This window comes from Canis lupus, chromosome 32, assembly GCF_003254725.2.
Source record: "Canis lupus dingo isolate Sandy chromosome 32, ASM325472v2, whole genome shotgun sequence".
NCBI classification, from domain to species: domain Eukaryota; kingdom Metazoa; phylum Chordata; class Mammalia; order Carnivora; family Canidae; genus Canis; species Canis lupus.
In genome coordinates, this window is record NC_064274.1 from 28,333,635 (window position 1) to 28,352,749 (window position 19,115).

General features: G+C 39.6%; 1 protein-coding gene across 10 annotated transcripts in view; it reads left to right on the top strand.

The window, feature by feature from the left end:
• SGMS2 (sphingomyelin synthase 2) overlaps positions 1-19,115 on the top strand; it is a 130,414-nt gene that overhangs the window by 20,228 nt on the left and 91,071 nt on the right. For 7 of the 10 annotated variants that reach the window (XM_025465838.2, XM_049105029.1, XM_025465839.3 and 4 more), the window contains 2 exons: positions 8,168-8,335; positions 11,469-11,587. The gene's annotated coding sequence lies outside the window, so the exon portion shown is untranslated. The remainder of the gene's footprint in view (positions 1-8,167; positions 8,336-11,468; positions 11,588-19,115) is intronic. The other 3 variants (XM_025465837.1, XM_049105027.1, XM_049105028.1) reach the window with 1 other exon arrangement.

A 19,115-nucleotide genomic window follows, 5' to 3' on the forward strand; every position in this document is an offset into this window, starting at 1 on the left:
ATTGTTCAAACTTCATACTGCTTAGTTCTATGAATCCAGCCCTCATCTGCCAAGACTTTAGAACCATTTTTCTTTGTGGCCATACTTCTGGTTGTCAAGTATGTATTTATTACTTTCCCATTTCAGTTATACAAATGAGAGGAAAATGAAATGATTTTTCTACAGAGTAAGGCACATAATAAGTTAAGCATGAGTTCAGATTTATTGCCTTATTAGGACTAGAGGCCGTCAGTCATCTACTGAGCAGTGTATGGAATTCATATATATTGTGCAATCCTAGCACTTTTTTGTTCTCATTCTCAATCTTCTGAAACAATTATTCCATTGCCTCTCCAACCCATTCAGTTTCATTCTATAGCAGTCACGGTTGTCATCTTTAATACTTACTTAAAACCAAGAATTTAATATTCTTCTGACCTAATATATCTGTAAACAATAGATCATATATTTTATGTGATAGTCTATAAATAATGCTTTTAGACAACAACTTCCTTCTTAAATATTTAATGGTTGAACTCATAAAAACATACCTTGAAATGATAGCCCTTTCCTCTACTAATCCATAGGTTTTCCCTGATTCATTGGGATTGTAGGTTTTGACACATAATTATACATATGCTTCCCACACACCAAACTTAAAAGAAAGAGAAATCACTTCCCAGGTGAAATGCAAAATATGTTGAATTGCATACTTACAAAAAAAAAAATCTTATAAGGTGCATGCTCCTTGGGATTATTGTGAGGATCTTAATCAAAAACAAATCCCAGCTCAGGCTTTGCAAATGTGGGCAGCACCATAGGCATTCTTTGGAGTGTTAAAGATTTGCAGCTTGGTATTTTTTGGTTACTCTTTCCTAAGAAACATACAGGAAAAAAAATTTTCAAGCTGAGGAGAAGGGTCAGTGAATGAGTTATTTAAACTCCCCTTTTATTTCTTGAGCTGATGGGTGGGAGGGAACAGCTTGCAAGGAGAGGTTCTGTTAGAGCAGGATGTTGGTTGAACAACTGTCTTCAGACTCACCTTTCAGGAGGGACCCTCTCTATTTACTGGCTCCTCCTTCTTGGAAGTTTACCCATGTGCTCGTGGCATTTAAAGTTTGTGGGAGATCAGTTAACATGAAGTATTTTCTTGCATGATTGCATAGTTTTCTCACAACCTTGATAAACCACTATCACCACCATTGATAACCTACAAAATGTGTTATGAAATGTGACCCTGTTTCTCTCACATTACATCCAAGGTGACACTATAATCCCTTAAAAAAAAAAAAAAACACTGCTGAGAAGCACTATCATTCAGGTCAGTAGCTGGGGTATCCCCCAATCCATTTGCCCACTGCAGGTCACTAACAACCACACTCCATCGTTAGGATAAAAATCACAAATGCTCAACATTGCCTAAGAAACCTGAATGGCATGTTCTCTGCCTACCCCCAACTTCAAGTCATACCCATGTCTGTCTCAGGCACCATGCGACAACCATTCTGGCTTTCTTATTTATTCTTCAAAAGGGCCAGACTTTCCCCACAAGATCTTTGCTGTTCTTTCTGCCCAGGATACTTTCCATCTTCCCAGCACTTATCTTCTATCCCTCACACACACAGGCACATTCTCTGTCTCTCTCTCTGTCTCTCTCTCTCTCTCTCTCCTAAGTTCAACTCCAGCCTTCAACTCTCAGCTCTCAGCTTAATGTCATTTCCTCAAAATATGTCTTTCCCCAATGCCCAAATTTAATTTAGGCTCTACTATAACATGCCTCAAAGAATCCTGTACTTCTCTTTTAAAACACATATCATGGGGCACCTAGGTGGCTCAATTGGTTAAACGTCTGGCCTTTGGCTCGGCTAGTGATCCTGGGGTCCTGGGATCAGATCTCATATCAGGCTCCCTGCTCGCACTCCCACTCCCTCTGCTTGTGTGCTCTCTGTCAAGTAAATAAATAAAATTTTTTAAAAAATAAATAGAACACATATCACTTTTTGAAAGTATGTATTTTTATGACTTGGTTTTAAAGCTTTTTTTTTTTTTCTCAATAGGCTTATAGCAAACTCTGTCAAGGTAATCTGGGTCTCTCACCTCTGTAATTCTGGCAACTAGTATGTAGTAAACAAATAAATATCAGTTGAATTTTTTTTTTTTTTTTTTTGCTTAGGACATGCCTTTTAATTGTCATAGAGCCAGTTCATGCTCAGAGATTGTTATCCAGCCCCAGTCATTCAACCATCCTTCAGAAGAACAACTAGCTCATTCCCTGACCGGTGCTAGCAGAACGCCAGGTACAGGTGGCCACAAAGTGCCTGTGCATGATAGTCAGAGGCTATTTGTATGCTTTCCTCTGTTCTCCACACAGATTGTATACTTTTCCCACTTTCTTCTAGACATTTTCCTCCACTAGCACAGTTAGAAGGCATTCAAGCACTCCCAGCAGCTGTTTGCATGTCTTCAAATGTTAGGTGAAGCTAAGGAATGTAATCTTTGCAGTGCCTCTACTCAAATTGTCGTATGTTATTGGCCCTGAACTCCAAGGAGACCACTTTGTAGAAGTGCCAAGTCTAATCCCTTATCCACAGAGTTCTTTGACTAGGAGAGTTTAATGAGCATGCCACTACTTTGTTGCAGGACAGCTGTTGCCTCAAGGCCTCCTTATGAGCTATGGGGAAAGCCATAGTTGAAGCATGTTCAAGCTGGCAGTGTCACTGGCGCTGAGACAAGACACATGCAACTCTATCTCACGCTCTTCTTTCCATATCATGTTATGAAGAGAATGCTGCTCAGTTATAAAGTCTCATGGAGGGAACTTTGTGGCCCTCTATAGGCAGTCATCCATGGAGATAAGCATAATCCTAGAGCCCCTGGTAATAACTCCTAGTCCTTGACAGGCACTAAGTCATATGTATACTCTCCACGGCTTGTCCCTGACCCCTGGCTGTAGCCACACCAGAGATACCCCTTAGCATTCGTAAGGCCATAGCATGACTAGTAGCAGTTACAGATAAATTATTGTTAGAAATTCTTACTCTAAGCCAGCTGACTTTACATTTCTTGGGCCATTTGTTTTAAGTGTAGTTCCCTTGCAGTTCCTAATAGGTCTTGGCTATACATAATTTATGGCTTCTATTTTTAAAGTGCTATCAGAAATCAATAAGAATATAAACACACCACTGTTATAAATGTCCACATAGCAACTGTCATCCCATGCCATGCTATTCTTTTCACAGAGATAACTAGAACAATTGATGCCCTTTTTATATCAGTTGTTTCACTCAGGTTGAGCCATAGCTGAATGAAATATGAGCTAGTGTTAAGGAAGAGCACTCTACCCTGAGATGCAGATCACTTTGTGGCATTTATTGAAGTCTTTGACTGTATTACATGTGTTTTGCAATTTAACACCAGAATGTGATAATTGCTTTATTAATGGATCACCAATATCTTCATTAAGAGATCAACCAACATTTATTAAATGCCTACTATGTACCGTCAACATGTCAGGTATCAGTGTTACCTGATGAATAAGTCGTATTCCTGCCTTCAAGGTGTTTCCAATCTACTCTGTTTCCATATTTAAATTCTTCTTAAACTCTGAAATATGGGCAATAGATCTCATTCATCTCTATATTCTAAGGTTGCCACTGAGTAGCTGGCATATAATAGGTACACAATCATGCTTATTATTCAAGTTAATGAATTAACAAATAAATGAATGACTGAATTAAGACACAGAAGCTCCTGAACAAATATTTGAAGATCTAGGCTGCCAGAATCCACCAGACCAAGAAGTAATATCCATTTTTTCCTCTCTTGAGTTTAGAAAACAGAAGAGACATTCTCTTTGCCACCATTCCTACCACTTGGCCCTCACCCAGCCTCCATACCTATTTTCCCATGCATACATCATTTCCCCTTGCTCTGGCATTTGTTCTATATGGACAAATTGTCTAGAATAACATAAGGACAAGGGTGTTGGGTTTAATAAATAGCTAATTAACCAGGGCTTTTTTTTAATTTAAATTCAACTTGCCAACATATAGTGTAACACCCAGTGCTCATCCCATCAAGTCACCCAAAGCCATAAAATACCTAGGAATAAACCTAACCGAAGAGGTAAAGGTTCTATACTCTAAAAACTACAGAACACTTATGAAAGAAATTGAAGAAGATGTAAAGGGATGGAAAAACATCCCATGCTCATGGATTGGAAGAATAAATATTGTGAAAATGTCTATACTATCCATAGCAATTTACACGTTCAATGCAATCCCTATCAAAATACCATGGAATTTCTTCAGAGAATTGGAACAAATAATCTTAAGATTTGTATGGAACCAGAAAAGACCCTGAATAGCCAGAGGAATGTTGAAAAAGAAAACCAAAGCTGGGGGCATCACAATGCCTGACTTCAAGCTGTATTACAAAGCTGTGATCATTAAGACAGCAAGGTACTGGCACAAAAACAGACACATAGATCAGTGGAACAGAATGGAGAACCCAGAAATGGACCATCAACTCCATAGTCAACTCATCTTTGACAAAGCAGGAAAGAATATCCACTGGAAAAAAAGACAGTCTCTTCAATAAATGGTATTGGGAAAATTGGACAGCCACATACAGAAGAATGAAACTGGACCATTCTCTTATACTATACACAAAGATAAAGTCAAAATGGTTGGGAGACCTAAATGTGAGACAAGAATCCATCAAAATACTAGAGGAGAACACAGACCAAAAACCTTTTTGAAGTTGGCCACAGCAACTTCTTGCAAAATATATTTATGTAGCCAGGGCTGCTTTCCCCTTCCATTTCCCAAAGTGAGTCACAAGGTCAGTTACCATCAGATTTTGATTTAAGATTCTTTCAATATGTGCATTTCCTTCTGTGAATTTATTAGACCCAGCCAGTGCTTCGGGGGCTCAAGAAATCAGGTGCTTTATAGGAAGTAGAATATAACACAAAAGTCAGTCAACTACTTGGATTCTAAAATCCACCATGTAAATAAACTTCGGGTTTGAATGGGGCACCAGATTAGCCTGTGTTTCTCTACTGATAATGGCGAGAGTCAAGTTATCCCACTGAGTCTGGAAAGAGCCTATGCAAGTGATCACTCAGCAGGTTGCCTGAAGATACTAAGGCGCCAGCATTGAGCACCTGGACACTTCCATGAAGAGATCCAAGAAGAAATTGGGCTTTCTTGATCAAACTGTGGGCAAAGCTATAAGTAATGATAAAGGATGTTCAACATAATGTCCCTTCTTTGAATATAAATCTTAGCCTAGACATTTTTGCTTCTGGGTATGAAGTAATCAAAATTCATAAATCACTTTACTTTGAAGACTATAATATCTATGTGGATCAGAAAAATCCTCAAAGAACTCTTTGGGAAAAATTATTTAGTCGTTCAACTTAAAAACTTACCTGCAAGGTGACAGGCAGCGAATTAGGTGAGTATAGACCAGTTCCTGTTCCAGAGGATCACACAATCAAGGGAGGGAATAATTCCAAATGTATCAAATGCTGTGGAAAAACTTAGACAAACCTCTCTCAGGGCAAAATGATAAGAGCAACATCCTCTATTTCATGCAGAAGAGGATATGTAGCTCAGTTTTTAAAAGTGCAAGTCTGAAGGCAGATTACCCTATCCTACAGCCCACCATCAGGCCTCAGGATTGAGTGAGCCAATACAGGTCAAGCACTTCATAAACATTTACCACTTGCTAGCTACTCTCCCTGGACTAAAATGCCTGACTTATTCTATTCATTTCTTTTTGAAACACTATCTGCTCCATGTGCAACTTCACTTTTTTCTCATTATTGAATAGCCATCCTCTCCCCCAAAACTTTAGTAAAAATCTAAATACATATTATTATTGTTCATTAGCTGCTAAAAGTTGTTTCTAAGACTAATGAGGATATTGTCCAAAAAAAAAAAAAAAAATTCAGGCCTCAAGGAACATAGGTCCCAAGGGCAGAGCCAATTGAGGTGGCCCCAAGTGCAACACCAAGGAGTACTCAAGTCTTCCAGTGTCTAGGTAACCAGTGTTTTCTTCAATACACACGGATATATCCTTGAGCCCAGGAGAGACAAAACTGACAAATTTTAAGGCAGGACCACAAGCAGTTCCAAAATACCTATTTAATTCCAAAAGTTTTCCTTGGGCTACATTTTGAGAATAGGGCAGGGAGGGGAGGTACATTTCCCTACACCTTCACTTTCCATAGGGAGAGGGGTAAATTTCTAGCCCTAGGAAGAGAGAAAGTATTGGGAGCACAGCTGGATACTCAGGCAAGAAGAAATTATGTCTCTGATTGGTGATGTGGAGAAGAAGTTTCAGAACTTATCTTCAGTTCCATTTTCTCTATTTTAGACACCTGGTCTCAGGGTGTTGTTGGCTAAACTGTGTCCCCATAAAAAAGATAGGTCAATGTCCTAACCCCCATACCTCAGCATGTGACGTATTTGGAAATAGGGTCTAGATTACAGAGATAATCTAGTTAAAATGAGAGCCTCAGTGTAGTTCCTATCCTAACATGACCCATGTCTTTATAAAAAGGGGAAATTTAGACTCAGAGATGGACACACATAGGGGGAAGTCCACATGAAGAGAAAGGGAGAATGCTATGTGATGATGCAGGCAGAGGTAGGAATTACATTGCCACAAGCCAGGGAACATCCAGAGCTCCCAGAAACTGGAGGAAGCAAGGAAGGATTCCTCCCTATAGGTTTTAGAGGGAGTGGTCCTGACAATACCTTGATTTTAGATTTCTAGCCTCTAAAACTGTAAGATGTAGAGTTCTATTGCTCTAAGCCACCTCACTTGTGATACTTTGTTACAGTAGCCCTAGCACACTAATATACCAAGACAGACACTTACCTTGCTTACTCTGCCCCTACAAGGGAAGACTGCATATCCTTCCTGGCCTCTGACTGAGACATTTGAATCAAAGTGGGTGAAGTGGGGGTGGATAAGGCAGGGAGGTGTTGGATCATGTTAGCAAACCCACCAACATGGCTCCTTCTCTAAACAGCTTTTATTGGTAGCAAAGCAAACATTTAGACCAGCATCTTATATTTCAATTGTTGAATTTGAAGGTCTGATTTTCTAATCTAAACTCCAAATCTAGGCAGAGGCACATAGTTTGCATATATTAACTCACTTAACCTTCATAGCAGCCCTATAAGGGTATGTCTTACTGTTGTTATACCCATTTTACAGATGAAAAAGCTTAGTCCTCAAGCAGTCAAGTAATTTACCCAAGGACAATGAATGGTGAGGATTGGGTTGTAGGCAGCCTGGAGCGAGAGTCTGTCCTCCCTGCCTATGCAAAGACTACATTCTGAGAGCAATCCATTAAATAGCCCTATTAAAAAAGAGATCTCATGGTCAAATATATAAAACTAATCTTTGATGAAAAAAGTAAACATTTCTTTAGTCTCTTCTGATCTTCTCACAGCTTTTACAATGCCAATGTGCTTTATGACTCTTCATCAGGATATGGAGTTCAGCATTTGGCCACAGAGCACTTTTCAAGAAGTATCTCTTGGGATTAATGTTCTGAGGAACACTAGTTTGGGAAATATGGAGAAACTACTCTGGTCGGGGGAGATACTTTTTGGTTTGGTCACAGATACAGGATTTTTTGTAATTTCTATATGTCAGTTAAAATACTAAGAAATTCCTTCCATTAAATTTTACTAAGAGTTATATGAGTTTTCATAGGTAAGGCTGGGCCATTCAGGCTGACACTGACACATACCCAAACCATTGCAGTAAAGGACAGTGGAATTGTTGTAACAGAGATACAAAGCAAGGTCAGCAGAAGACAAGGCTACATTTCAGAGGGGGAAAGGGATAATTTCATGGATGAGGTAGAGTTTGAGCAGGACTTGAAGGATAGGCAATTATTTAGGATTAACTTAATTAATTTTAGGCCTAAATCAATTCTGCTCCAGGATAGAGTCAGAAATCCTAGAGACTCTGAAGGTCAGTTATGATCCTAGAGTTTGTACAGGGGTAGTAGTCCTACAGCTAAGCAAAGACCACAAATTGGCAGCCCCTAGGAAAGATGTGACCAACAGACTCTTGTTTGGCGAGCATAATGTGCTGGTACATATATGTGTATATGTATGTACAGCATTCCTCCTCTTATCCATGGTTTCACTTTTCACAGTTTCAGTTACCCCAAGTCAACTATGGTCTGAAAGTAGTATAATCTTCCTTCTGACATATCATCAGAAGGTCAATAGTAGCCTAATGCTACGTCATGACAGACTGTGGCCTTCACTTCGCTTCATCTCACCACATGGGCATTTTATCATCTCACATCATCACGAAAAGGGTAAGTAAAGTAAATAAGTTATTTTGAGAAAAAGAGAGATAACATTCATGTAACTTTTATTACAGTATGTTGCTGTAATTGTTCTATTTTATCATTAGTTATTGTTGTTCATCTCTTACTGTGCCTAATCTATAAATTAAACTTTATCGTAGGTATGTATGTATGGGAGAAAACATAGCATATATAGGGCTTGGTACTATTGGTGATTGGAGGCATCCACTGGGGGTCTTGGAATGTATCCTCCATGGATAAGGAGGGATTACTATACAAGTGTAGGTTTAATTTAATACATGTACTCTTGGGTCCCAACATCAGTCCCATCTGATTTACCAGCCTGGTCCCTGAAGTCATCTGAGTCTCCCTCTTCTAGGGTGGTATAACTATGCACTGCAGCTAAACGATGCAGTGCCTCTACTCATCTACCAACATATTAATATGACAATATCATGGAAAACTTGACAGTTGGATCTCTGTTGGGGAATACATATGAAATATCCCTCTGGATATGGTACGCTGATTCTTCCTATATTGGTTATCACAACCTCTCTCCAAAATGGATAAGCACATACCTGTGCTTAGCCCTGCCTATAGCATTTGAGTTCAGTAATTTTTATAATGGATTATATTACATTAAACTTGGCAGATCTATCATTCTTTTAAATATGCTGGGAACAGGAGAAGCATAGGATGCCAAATAATTTAAAACGTAATCTTTAAAAATCATTAGATAATGATCCACAGGCCAACTAAGTCATTTCCCTTAGGGGCTTTTTAGGTTTGTTTTGAAATCTTTTATAGTTTTGGTTGTTCTTCTGAACAAATATAGTAGTTTCATTAATGTTCAGAAGGTAAACAGTGTATGTTTACAACATATTGTTATGGTTATAGGCACTCAAGTGTAATAAAATGTATCCTTACATATGATACTCTTGTAGAGCTTTGACCACAAGAACTATTCTATGCCTCCTTATAATTATTGCCACACAGGGTCTGGACAAAGATACCAACAGAAAGCTATTGTGGGCCTCTTACCATTTTTCTCAAGAGGGGCAGAGGTAGGAAATCACTCTTTTTACTTCTCCTATGGAATTCAGTCCTCACGACTTGAAGCTATATCACGCATGGAACTGGGTTTTCTTTTCTCTTGCAATAGACATCTTCTTGTGAGGACACTGATTCTGAGAGATCACAGGATTCCACAGAGCAGTGCCACAGAAATGCCCCAACTGCTTCGGCAGAGGGAGAAGCAGGCTTCATGTAGGAAGCCCAATGTGGGACTCGATCCCAGGACTCCAGGATCATGCCCTGAGTCAAAGGCAGGTGCTCAACCGCTGAGCCTTCCAGGTGTCCCTCATTCAATGTACTTTAAAAAGCTACAATGTATAACTGATTTTTATCCAGTATATACATACAGTTTTTAAATATCCAGCCAGTACTTAAAAGGCTTTAGTAAACACTAATAACACTGCCCTACCCAGTCCACAATCCTGCTCGCCACCCTACTCACAGTAAAAACCACTTCCAACTTTCATGTTGCTTCTACTAGCAATTATTTATGTATTTAAAATTATATTATTATACTGCTATTTATTGATCTATTTTAAACATTTTCTCTATACTTCCTGTTACAGAAGTTGAAGTATGTCATGAGAGATGTACACACACACATACATCCTTTTCCTTCCTCGTCCTCTCAGTATGGCTTTATTACAATTTTTGGCTGTCAGCAATCATTTACATTACTATATCCAGGAAATATTCACTGTTCAATCCAAGTTGCATATAATGAATATTTCCTTTTCATACAACATTTTCTTTTTTCCTGGAGTCAAAACTACCATTTCTTTAGCTTCGCATATGTCTACCGTTTATTTTATTTTAAATTCTTTCCAAGAGATCTACTGAACCTCTATGAATAAATATTCCCAAACATTTGAACACATTCATACCATTTTTCACCTAGAGACCTCCCTCCATAAGCCCTCTGTCTTCTGTTCTAGTTGGGAGAGGTTGGCTGCCCTCTAGAAAGGCTTGGGGCATAACAACCTCTTCACTCTTCTAATGGATCCTCTTGCATTTATCATCAATCTGAAAATGTATTAAAAGACACAATCGACATTTATTTCTTACTTACTGCTGTGGACTGAATTGTATCCCCCTCTAAATTCATATATTATGGGATGCCTGGATGGCTCAGAGGTTGAGCTTTTGCCTTTGGCTCAAGATGTGATCCCAGAGTCCTGGGATCGAGTCCCACGTCAGGCTCCCTGCATGGAGCCTGCTTCTCCCTCTGCCTGTGTCTCTGCCTCTCTCTGTGTCTCTCATGAATGGATAAATAAAATATTAAAAAATAAAAGAATAAATAAATAAATAAAAGAATAAAAGAATAAATAAATAAATAAATAAATAAATAAATAAATAAATAAATAAATAAAATTCATACACTGAAGCCCTAACCCCATGTGACTGTATTTGGAGATAGTGTTTTTGGGAGGTAATTAAGGTTAAAGGACATTATAAGGATGGGGTCCTAATTGGATAAGCTTGATAGCCTTATAAGAAGAGGAAGAGAAAGAAATCCTTCTCTCCACCATGTGAGGACACAACTAGCTTTCTGTAAGCCAGGAAGAGGCCTTTCATCAGATTTCCCAGCTTTCAAAACTGTGAGAAATAAATAAGTGGTTAAGCCATCTAGTCTAGGCATTTTATTATAGTGGTCTGAGCAGACTAAGGCAGTACCTTTTCACTGGGTGAATCTGAAAAATATCAGTATTTGTCAGTCTTAGGGTTAATTTAGGTTCTCCAGAGAAGAATCCTCCAATCTGTTTACCAGTCTGTTGACAGAATTCTGAGAGTGTAGCAGAGAAAAGAGTCTAAGAACTATAATTCAGCACAAAAATGTTCATTCTACCCACATTCTTACAACTCCGTGCCTTGTTCTGTCCTTTCACTGGACTAGGTGTCCTGAAGTCAAGAATCTCTCTCTAACCCAGTTTCTCCAGAGAATAAGATTCCTTGAGCAGGCTGGTAGCATATGGGAATGTAGTCTGCTGGCTGGGTCATGTAAGGAAGGGGACCAGTAAGCTCAATCATTGCATAAAAACTTTCAACCAACATCTCTGTTTTCATCCAGATACTCACCTCTACCTTCTGAAGTATCTGCTGGATCCAAGTGCAGAACATCTAAAGAGCTCTACATGGCAAACTGACTTGTTTCTTATCAAAATTCTTCAACTCTGCTACTGTGCCCAGGTATCTAGGTGTATATGCTGCATGCCCTGCTAAGTCAGCTTCTACTTCGTATGCGTTCCATTTTCCAAAAATGTGTTGACATGGCCTTATCTGCCATTGCCTCCTTTCCCATTAATTTTGACCTTGTGGTTTATTATCTTTTGTTGTTCCTCTTTTCTTTCTTGGTGGAAATATTTTAAGATGCAGTCCCCCAGTATATCCTCAAGCCATTCTGGCAAACTCTACCTTGGTTTCCATCTCCCCATAAAACTGTCCTTGCCAAGGTTGGCAAGTATCTCTATTATTGCCAGTGTGGTGGGGGCTCTTCTAAACGTATCTTACCCAGCACAGTGGGACATGATACTGTTGATCTCTATCTTCATGCCCCACTCCTCTCCAAACATCTGCTGGTTTTCTCTCGCATAACTGCTTCTAATCACCCACCTCTTTTATTGGTTTCTCCATCTTCCATCTCTACTTGAGAACAAAATGTTGGAGTTTCCCAGGTGTTAATACTGGATCTTCTCTTTCCTAGTTGTGACTTTGCCTTGGGTAATTTCATCAAATTCTTATAGGTTTAACTATTTTCCACTCCCAGATTAGTATTTCCAGGCTTTCCCTCTCCTCGGACTCATCCATCCAACTGCCTAATTTTTTATACCTCTTACACACCCACAAATCCTACCCCTCATCGGGGAACTTCTCTCTGTCTCTAGGTTGACGTCACTAGTCTACAACCATTGTCTCCTGTCTCTAAAAAAAATATAGTAGCCACGTCAAATAAAGCTCTAGCATCAAACTTGTGACAATTGCTGGGAGGTTCCTGCATGGGAGCTACCAACATCTGCAGGGACATATCTTTTGACAATTGGGAGAGAGGCCCTCACTCAGAGATCCTCTTGCCTTCATATACTCCAAGTCATTATCCTCCAAAAAGAAAAGTTTTCCCATTAATTCAAATTTCTTCTATTTTATGAAGAGGGAAAAAATGCTGAGATGATCTTTTAAAACAATTCACTGTGGTAGAAACCACCAAAACAATACAGAAATCAGAAAAACAGCAATAAAATTTTCCATTTGGGGAAGGGAGAAAAACACAACTAGGAAAGCATTCCTTTGCTTTTTTCTCTCTGCCACCCAAGTTCTATTTGTACTTGACAAGGCCAAACTAAACTTTTTGCCTTGTTAGGAACTGCAAGGATTTTTCCATTCTTTTTTTTTTTTTTTCTTTCTCCCTAGACCACAGCAGCTCTCTTCCAGTATAGCTAGTTGACTTCAACTTTTCACCATAATTCTATTGGATTTCTCTCCCCATTTTCTCTGGAGAATGTTATTTGAGTACATATTTCAGTGCAAAAAAAAAAAAAAAAGGAAGGAAATTTTAGTTGATTTTTAAAAAAATTACTACTCAGTAAAACAAGGATGCTACCAGATAAAAAAGAATTCTTTCTTTTAAACACGTCTTCATTTTGTAGGAACTGTATATTCATCCTTCTGTTGTTGGTGCTGTGAAAGATTTCAGGGGAGCAGTCCTAAGACGAACGAATTGCTTTATTAAATGGTGGCCCAATTTGCTTTGGTTTATTGACTGTTTCATTCATTGCCTTAATATTTCTGCTCATGCAAAGGAAAAACAGTGCAGTGGTTCTGAAGCCAGATGGTTAGGTTTAAATCCCAGCCTAGCTACTTAGCTGTGTGACCATGTGCATGTCGCTTAACCATTATCCCTCAGTTTCCTCATGCTGTTGATATACAAGATTGTGACATGGCCAGTGTATTCTAAATGCAATTTAAGTGCTAGTTACATCTAAAGGCTAGGTATACATTTGTTGCTAGGAATCAAATGATAGGTAAGACCAACATCTCACTCTACGGGGCTTTCTAGTTGTAAGATTTAAGCAAACAACTTCACTTAAGCCTCAGTTTAATTATTTGTAATCCAGCATCTCCCTCATAGGATTGTTGTGGGAATCACCAAAGATATGCTAAGGAAAATGCTTAATAGGGTGTGGTGAATATTAAACACTCAGTGTGAACTAACATTGTTCAGCAATAAAGGCAGATAATTAAACAGCTGTAGGGATGTAATAACTTATGGTCGTGAAGTTTAGGGTGCTATACAACCACCCACTAGAATATCTAAATTGAATGAGTTAGCCCAAAAGAGAAGTGGAAGACAATTTTCAGACAGGTGAAATCACTGGTTTAAACAAACTGGAAGTTTCAGATAGTGAAGAATGACAACTGGAAGTGGCAAGCTTTAAAATCAGAGCAGTAGGTAGAAATCAAGTCCTAATAGACCTTTCAGCTATTCTCAGAGTTGTAGTTCATCCTGAGAACTGGGTGAAACGAGATGTCATGTAATGGGCTCAGGTAGGGGAGTCACCTTTAGAAAGAGCCTGATGGCTGCAAGAACATGGAATGGGCTGGAGGGGCCTAAACCAGAGGCAGGAAATCTTTGGGAAGCTACTGCCCGTTCTAGGTTCTAAGTGAGGGATGGAAGGTAGTGGCCTGGGACAGGGTAGTGACAGTGGGATGTAGAGACTTGATGTGCTTCCTTGGTCCTGCCACTTTGGAGAGCACTTCCTGATTTCAGTTTGCAGTCCTCTTTTTGACTTACATAGATTCTCCCGTGACCATTTCTTTGGCTCACCTCTCACCTACCAAAGTGAGGGGAATTTTTTGTTCTCCTGCAAATTCCCAAAACATCCTGCCAGGGCAGCAGGCCCTTAAGAGTTCACCAGTGTTTGCTGGTTTGAGGGCTGATTGTTTCCCACAAAGAGAACAATTCTTAATCAAATACTGCTTGAGGCTCATACCATTTGTTTTGCATGCTGCCATCTGGAGCTGCCCCCAGATATGTCATGTGACTGGAGTGCTGCAGAGATGATTAGGACTGCAGTTTTCCATCTAGAAAGTTAATGTTTACCTCACTGGGAGAAGTGCAAGTACTTCTCGGTGAAATGAAATAATGAGTTACCAACTTCTTCACCACCTGACCATACTTTATCCAACTACTTAAAAATAGTTCCTCTAGAAACAACTTGGGTATTGGGCAATGAAGAGGGTGTATTTAGCTTTTTCCTGGGAACCCAACCCACCCCAGTCATTTAATTCACCACGAGAGTTCAATGTGACTCGGCATAATCAGATACAGGAGTCCTGGGTTGTGATAAGATAAGTAAGCAATAAATATCTTATTCAAATAAGAAGACATGACATTTTAGAGGTTATTTGCCTCCATATTTCTCTCCTAGACCATTATGGGTTTTGGGGAGGAGAGAGTTTTATGGGTTTTGTTTCCAAGCACCATCTTTGTTCACTAGAAGCCCCATCAGAATAGCCTCAAGCAAAATCATAGGTAAAGGAAGTGAATTTAGACAGCACTTCCCACTTTTTATGACTCTGCATTGCCAGCCTTCAATGCCTTCACTCGATACTCTCTTGGAAATAGGAAAACTAATGAACCAATTCCCAGTTAAGTCTTTAGTATGTTTGTCTTAGTATCAGGTGGACGTAGTCCCAGCGAATCAAAGGTGATCTCAGATTCAGAGGGCCTGCAGAATTTGCTGAAAAACATAAATTTGGGGGTCATGAAGCTAACAGGAGGAAGTCCAAGTCAGAACCAGTTTACTTGAGATCAACGTCCAACCTGAGAGCCATGAACATCAGGTCTTCCTGCCCTCCTCTCTGGCAATCCCCTGTGTAGCCTTGACATTTAATTCCACAAACCTTCCAACACACTAACTTCAGATCTCTAGCTACCACTACAGTAGCAAGCGTCACTCTGTGGGACTTATGCCAAAAGTTCCCTTGACCAGCATTGGGTTAAATAATATCCCTTGCAATTGTGCCCACTCCAAAATGATAAATTTATAATCTGTCTCTCTCTCTCTGAAAGCAGCAGCCTCAAACCTGCACTTCAAGTTCATGGAGACTTCAGGATTTATCCCTTTTCCTGGTCTCCGCTATCTCTAGTTTTAGGGCCTCTCTGATCTGGTTCCATTCCTTCATTCACAGAACTAAATTTCATAGGTTTTTTACTTTATTTGATATTGTTCTAGACCAATTGCTATCATCCTTGGCTGTACACTGAATCATTCAAAGACCTTTTAAAAAAATACTGTGCCAGGGCACCTGGGTGGTTCAGTGGTTGAGCGGCAGCCTTTGACTCAGGTCTTGATTCTGGGGTTCTGGGATTGAGTCCTGCATCAGGCTCCCTGAAGGAAGCCTACTTCTCCCTCTGCCTATGTCTCTGCCTCCCTGTGTCTCTCATGAATAAATAAATAAAATATTTTTAAAAATTTAAAAAATACTGTGCCTGGGACCCACCCAGAAATTCCAATTTAAGTGGTTCGTGGTGTAGTTTAGGCCTCAGGGATTTCTAAAGCTCTCCCAGTGATTCTAATCCACAGATAAGGTTAGAGACTGCTGGTCCAGAGATATAGCAATGACCAAGAAAATAAGGCAGGGCTCATATTCTAACAAGTTCAAATTCTATCCCTCCTCTGAGTAAACAATGCCTTAATAACCTCACCAGTGTACCCTTCTACTAAACTGGCTCTTCCTGGTTCTGGTCCTAGATGAAACCATCTAACTGCCTCTTCTCAAGCACTCAGGTATCCTGGCACAGCTGTGTTAAAGATATAATTCTGCTGATTAACTTCATTATATATTTACGAGCTCCATCCTCAGCTTGGCTCTCAACCTTGGCAAATTTTTACTTATCTTTTGCCAGCTTCCTTTCTCATTTCTGAAAGCAGATATCTCCAATCTTTATCTCTCTCTCTCTGAAAACCCTCTATCAAGATCCTACCTTTCTCACTCTCAGCTGTTAACTCAATCTCTGATTTAACAAGTAGTACAGGAGTAAACTCCAGGTCAGAAGCTTTGCTTCTCTGAAATTGCTCTGGCAAAGGACACCAGTGACCTCCTTGACAAATGCAATATTTGCTTCCCTGTCCTCATCCGTTCTATAGCAGAGGGTATTGATCATGACGGTTCTTTACTTAAAATGACCACAGTCTGGTCAAGATAATGTGGAATTGGAGGCCAGGAAATAGGTGGAGATGAGAAGAGCAGGCTGCTTTCCTTTCACTGTCTCCTTGATGAAAGCCCAGTTGTGCCAGAGAACTCTGCTATCAACAGACAATGCCTGGGAATCCATGGTCAGATTACGTGGCCAAGAAAAGGTCATTTGCTACAGGCAAAGGGCCCCATAGTCTTAGTTGACTAAATAATTGGCAAATCATGACAGTCAAGAAATCATTTTACATCACTGTACCCTTTAGAATGTTTCCACAAATTAATTCGAATTACTTAAGATCCTGAGTATGGATTATCTGCAGATTTCTGAGGAAAGGCTATTTAGGGAGTCTCTGAATTACAAAGCTCAGAGTGATTTTTGTTGTATATTTGTACAGTCTTGTAAAATCCCAAGTCCCTTTAACTTGGGACTATCTGGAGCAAACCTACATAACTGCTTACCTTGCCTTCATGGTGGCTTCTTTTTTCTCCTAATTTTCTAATGTTTAAAGATAATGTTAAACCTGACCAAAGAGCATTTTCCCACCGCAGTTACAGATGATGTAATGTTAATAACTTAGGCTACATTTAAATTGTATAGTAGTTAGTATAGGGGAGGGGTTTGGGAGAATAATTGGTTAAATTAAACTCTGAAGTCATTGGTCTTTTTTTTTTTTTTAAGATTTTATTTATTCATTCATGAGAGACACACACAGAGAGAGGCAGAGACACAGGTAGAGGGAGAAGCAGGCTCCATGCAGGGAGCCCGATGCGGGACTCCATCCTGGAACTACAGGATCACGCCCTGGGCCAAAGGCAGGTGCCAAACCGCTGAGCCACCCAGGGATCCCTGGTCTTTTTAATTTGCCCTACTATGCTTATTCCCAGCTGGGATCTTCCAGTTGAGAATCTCGATGGAGTTCAATGCCCTTAGAAATACCTTATCATAAACCAACCTGTCATGGACTCCCAAAACTCTGTAGGAAGCTATGATGGTTATTCTCCCTTTGCCCTTCCAGATCCATTCTCACCCTACTCAGCCCTGTTCTGTAGCCTTGGACTCTGAACTTTCCTGCCTGTACCATCTGACCTTCCTTCCTCCCTCCAGGTCAATCACCAGCAGGAAATCTAAGAGGAGAGAGGTCAGGATCACTGTTCATCTCACTCTCTGCACTCTGAATGGCTACATTTCTCCACCTAAGGCCACAGCTTCTGTCTAGCAGCTTCTTTTTATGGTGCTAGCTCTTACTGGCACTGGAGACCTCTTTCCCTCCCTTCCTCTCCAGGCCCAGAGGTGATAATGACTTCCAATGTCCCTGGGTGCTTCATCATTTCTTGTTTCATCTTTGTACTGGCTTCTCTAACTACATCCTTTATAAATAGTCCCTTCATTAGACTATTTAGTTAATCTCTTTGGGTATGCCAACTTTTTCCTGCCAAGACCCTATTTTGAGTATATGTACACCCATATGCCTATGGTGCAACATTTTGGTGAATATAATTGCTACTATTATTCTATGTTTTCCTCTTAACTTTTTCTGTTGATTTAGTTATATACAACGGGAACTAACTAGCATGTTGCAAAGGGTGTTATCCTAGAGATGATGGGGTAGGGGGAAGCCAGGAGCCAGAAGTGGTTGGCCCTGGTAGTCACAATTAAAGTGGGTTCTAAGCAGGTTGTCATGCAGTCCATGAGATGGGGCAAAAACCTTTGAAAATAAATGTGAAATAAATATATTAACTGTTTCTGAGTGAAATATCACATTCTGATAAATGTAATTCTAATGTGTTCATATTATTTTCCCAACTGTATTGAGAACACTTTGAAAATTGATTGATTTAGGAAGCACACATGAATGGGGGCGGGGGGGGGGGGGGACCTACAGCAGACCAACAGACTGAGCAAGGGGCTGATCTCAACACCCTGAGATCATTTCCTGAGATGAAATCAAAAGTCTGACCCTTAAACTAATGAGTCACCCAGGTGCTCCTGTGTTGAGAACACTTTGAAACCAGGGATATATGCTACACCTTTGGTCTCCCTTATAAAACTCAGCATATAGTAGGTACTTGATAAATGCTTATGGGATAGATGGACTCAATATAGATGAAAAGTGCAGTTAATCAAATGTATTTATAGAGTAGCAACAGGTGGCTAAGTGGAGAAACCTAGAATACATATAATAAATAAGATAAATTTTCTCCCTTCAAATTTAATTGGAAGAAAAGTAGATATAATGAATGAAACCAGACCAAGAAATAGATGGTTAAAAGAAGGACAAGATTAATTTATAAGAACTAGCTAAGAAAGGGCAAGTGAAGGAGAGAATGAAGAATGGCAAGTTAGGGGTAGGAGTGGGTGATATAATGTTAAATTAAGCAGAAAACAATGGATTTTAAAAACACAAAAGAAAATAGGAAATGTTTTTAAAAATTATCATAGGCAATTGCTTGCTTCTGAATCTTAAAACATTCAGATTAAATATTGACTGCAGACTAAGGAGCCATCAGAATCTAAGAGGAT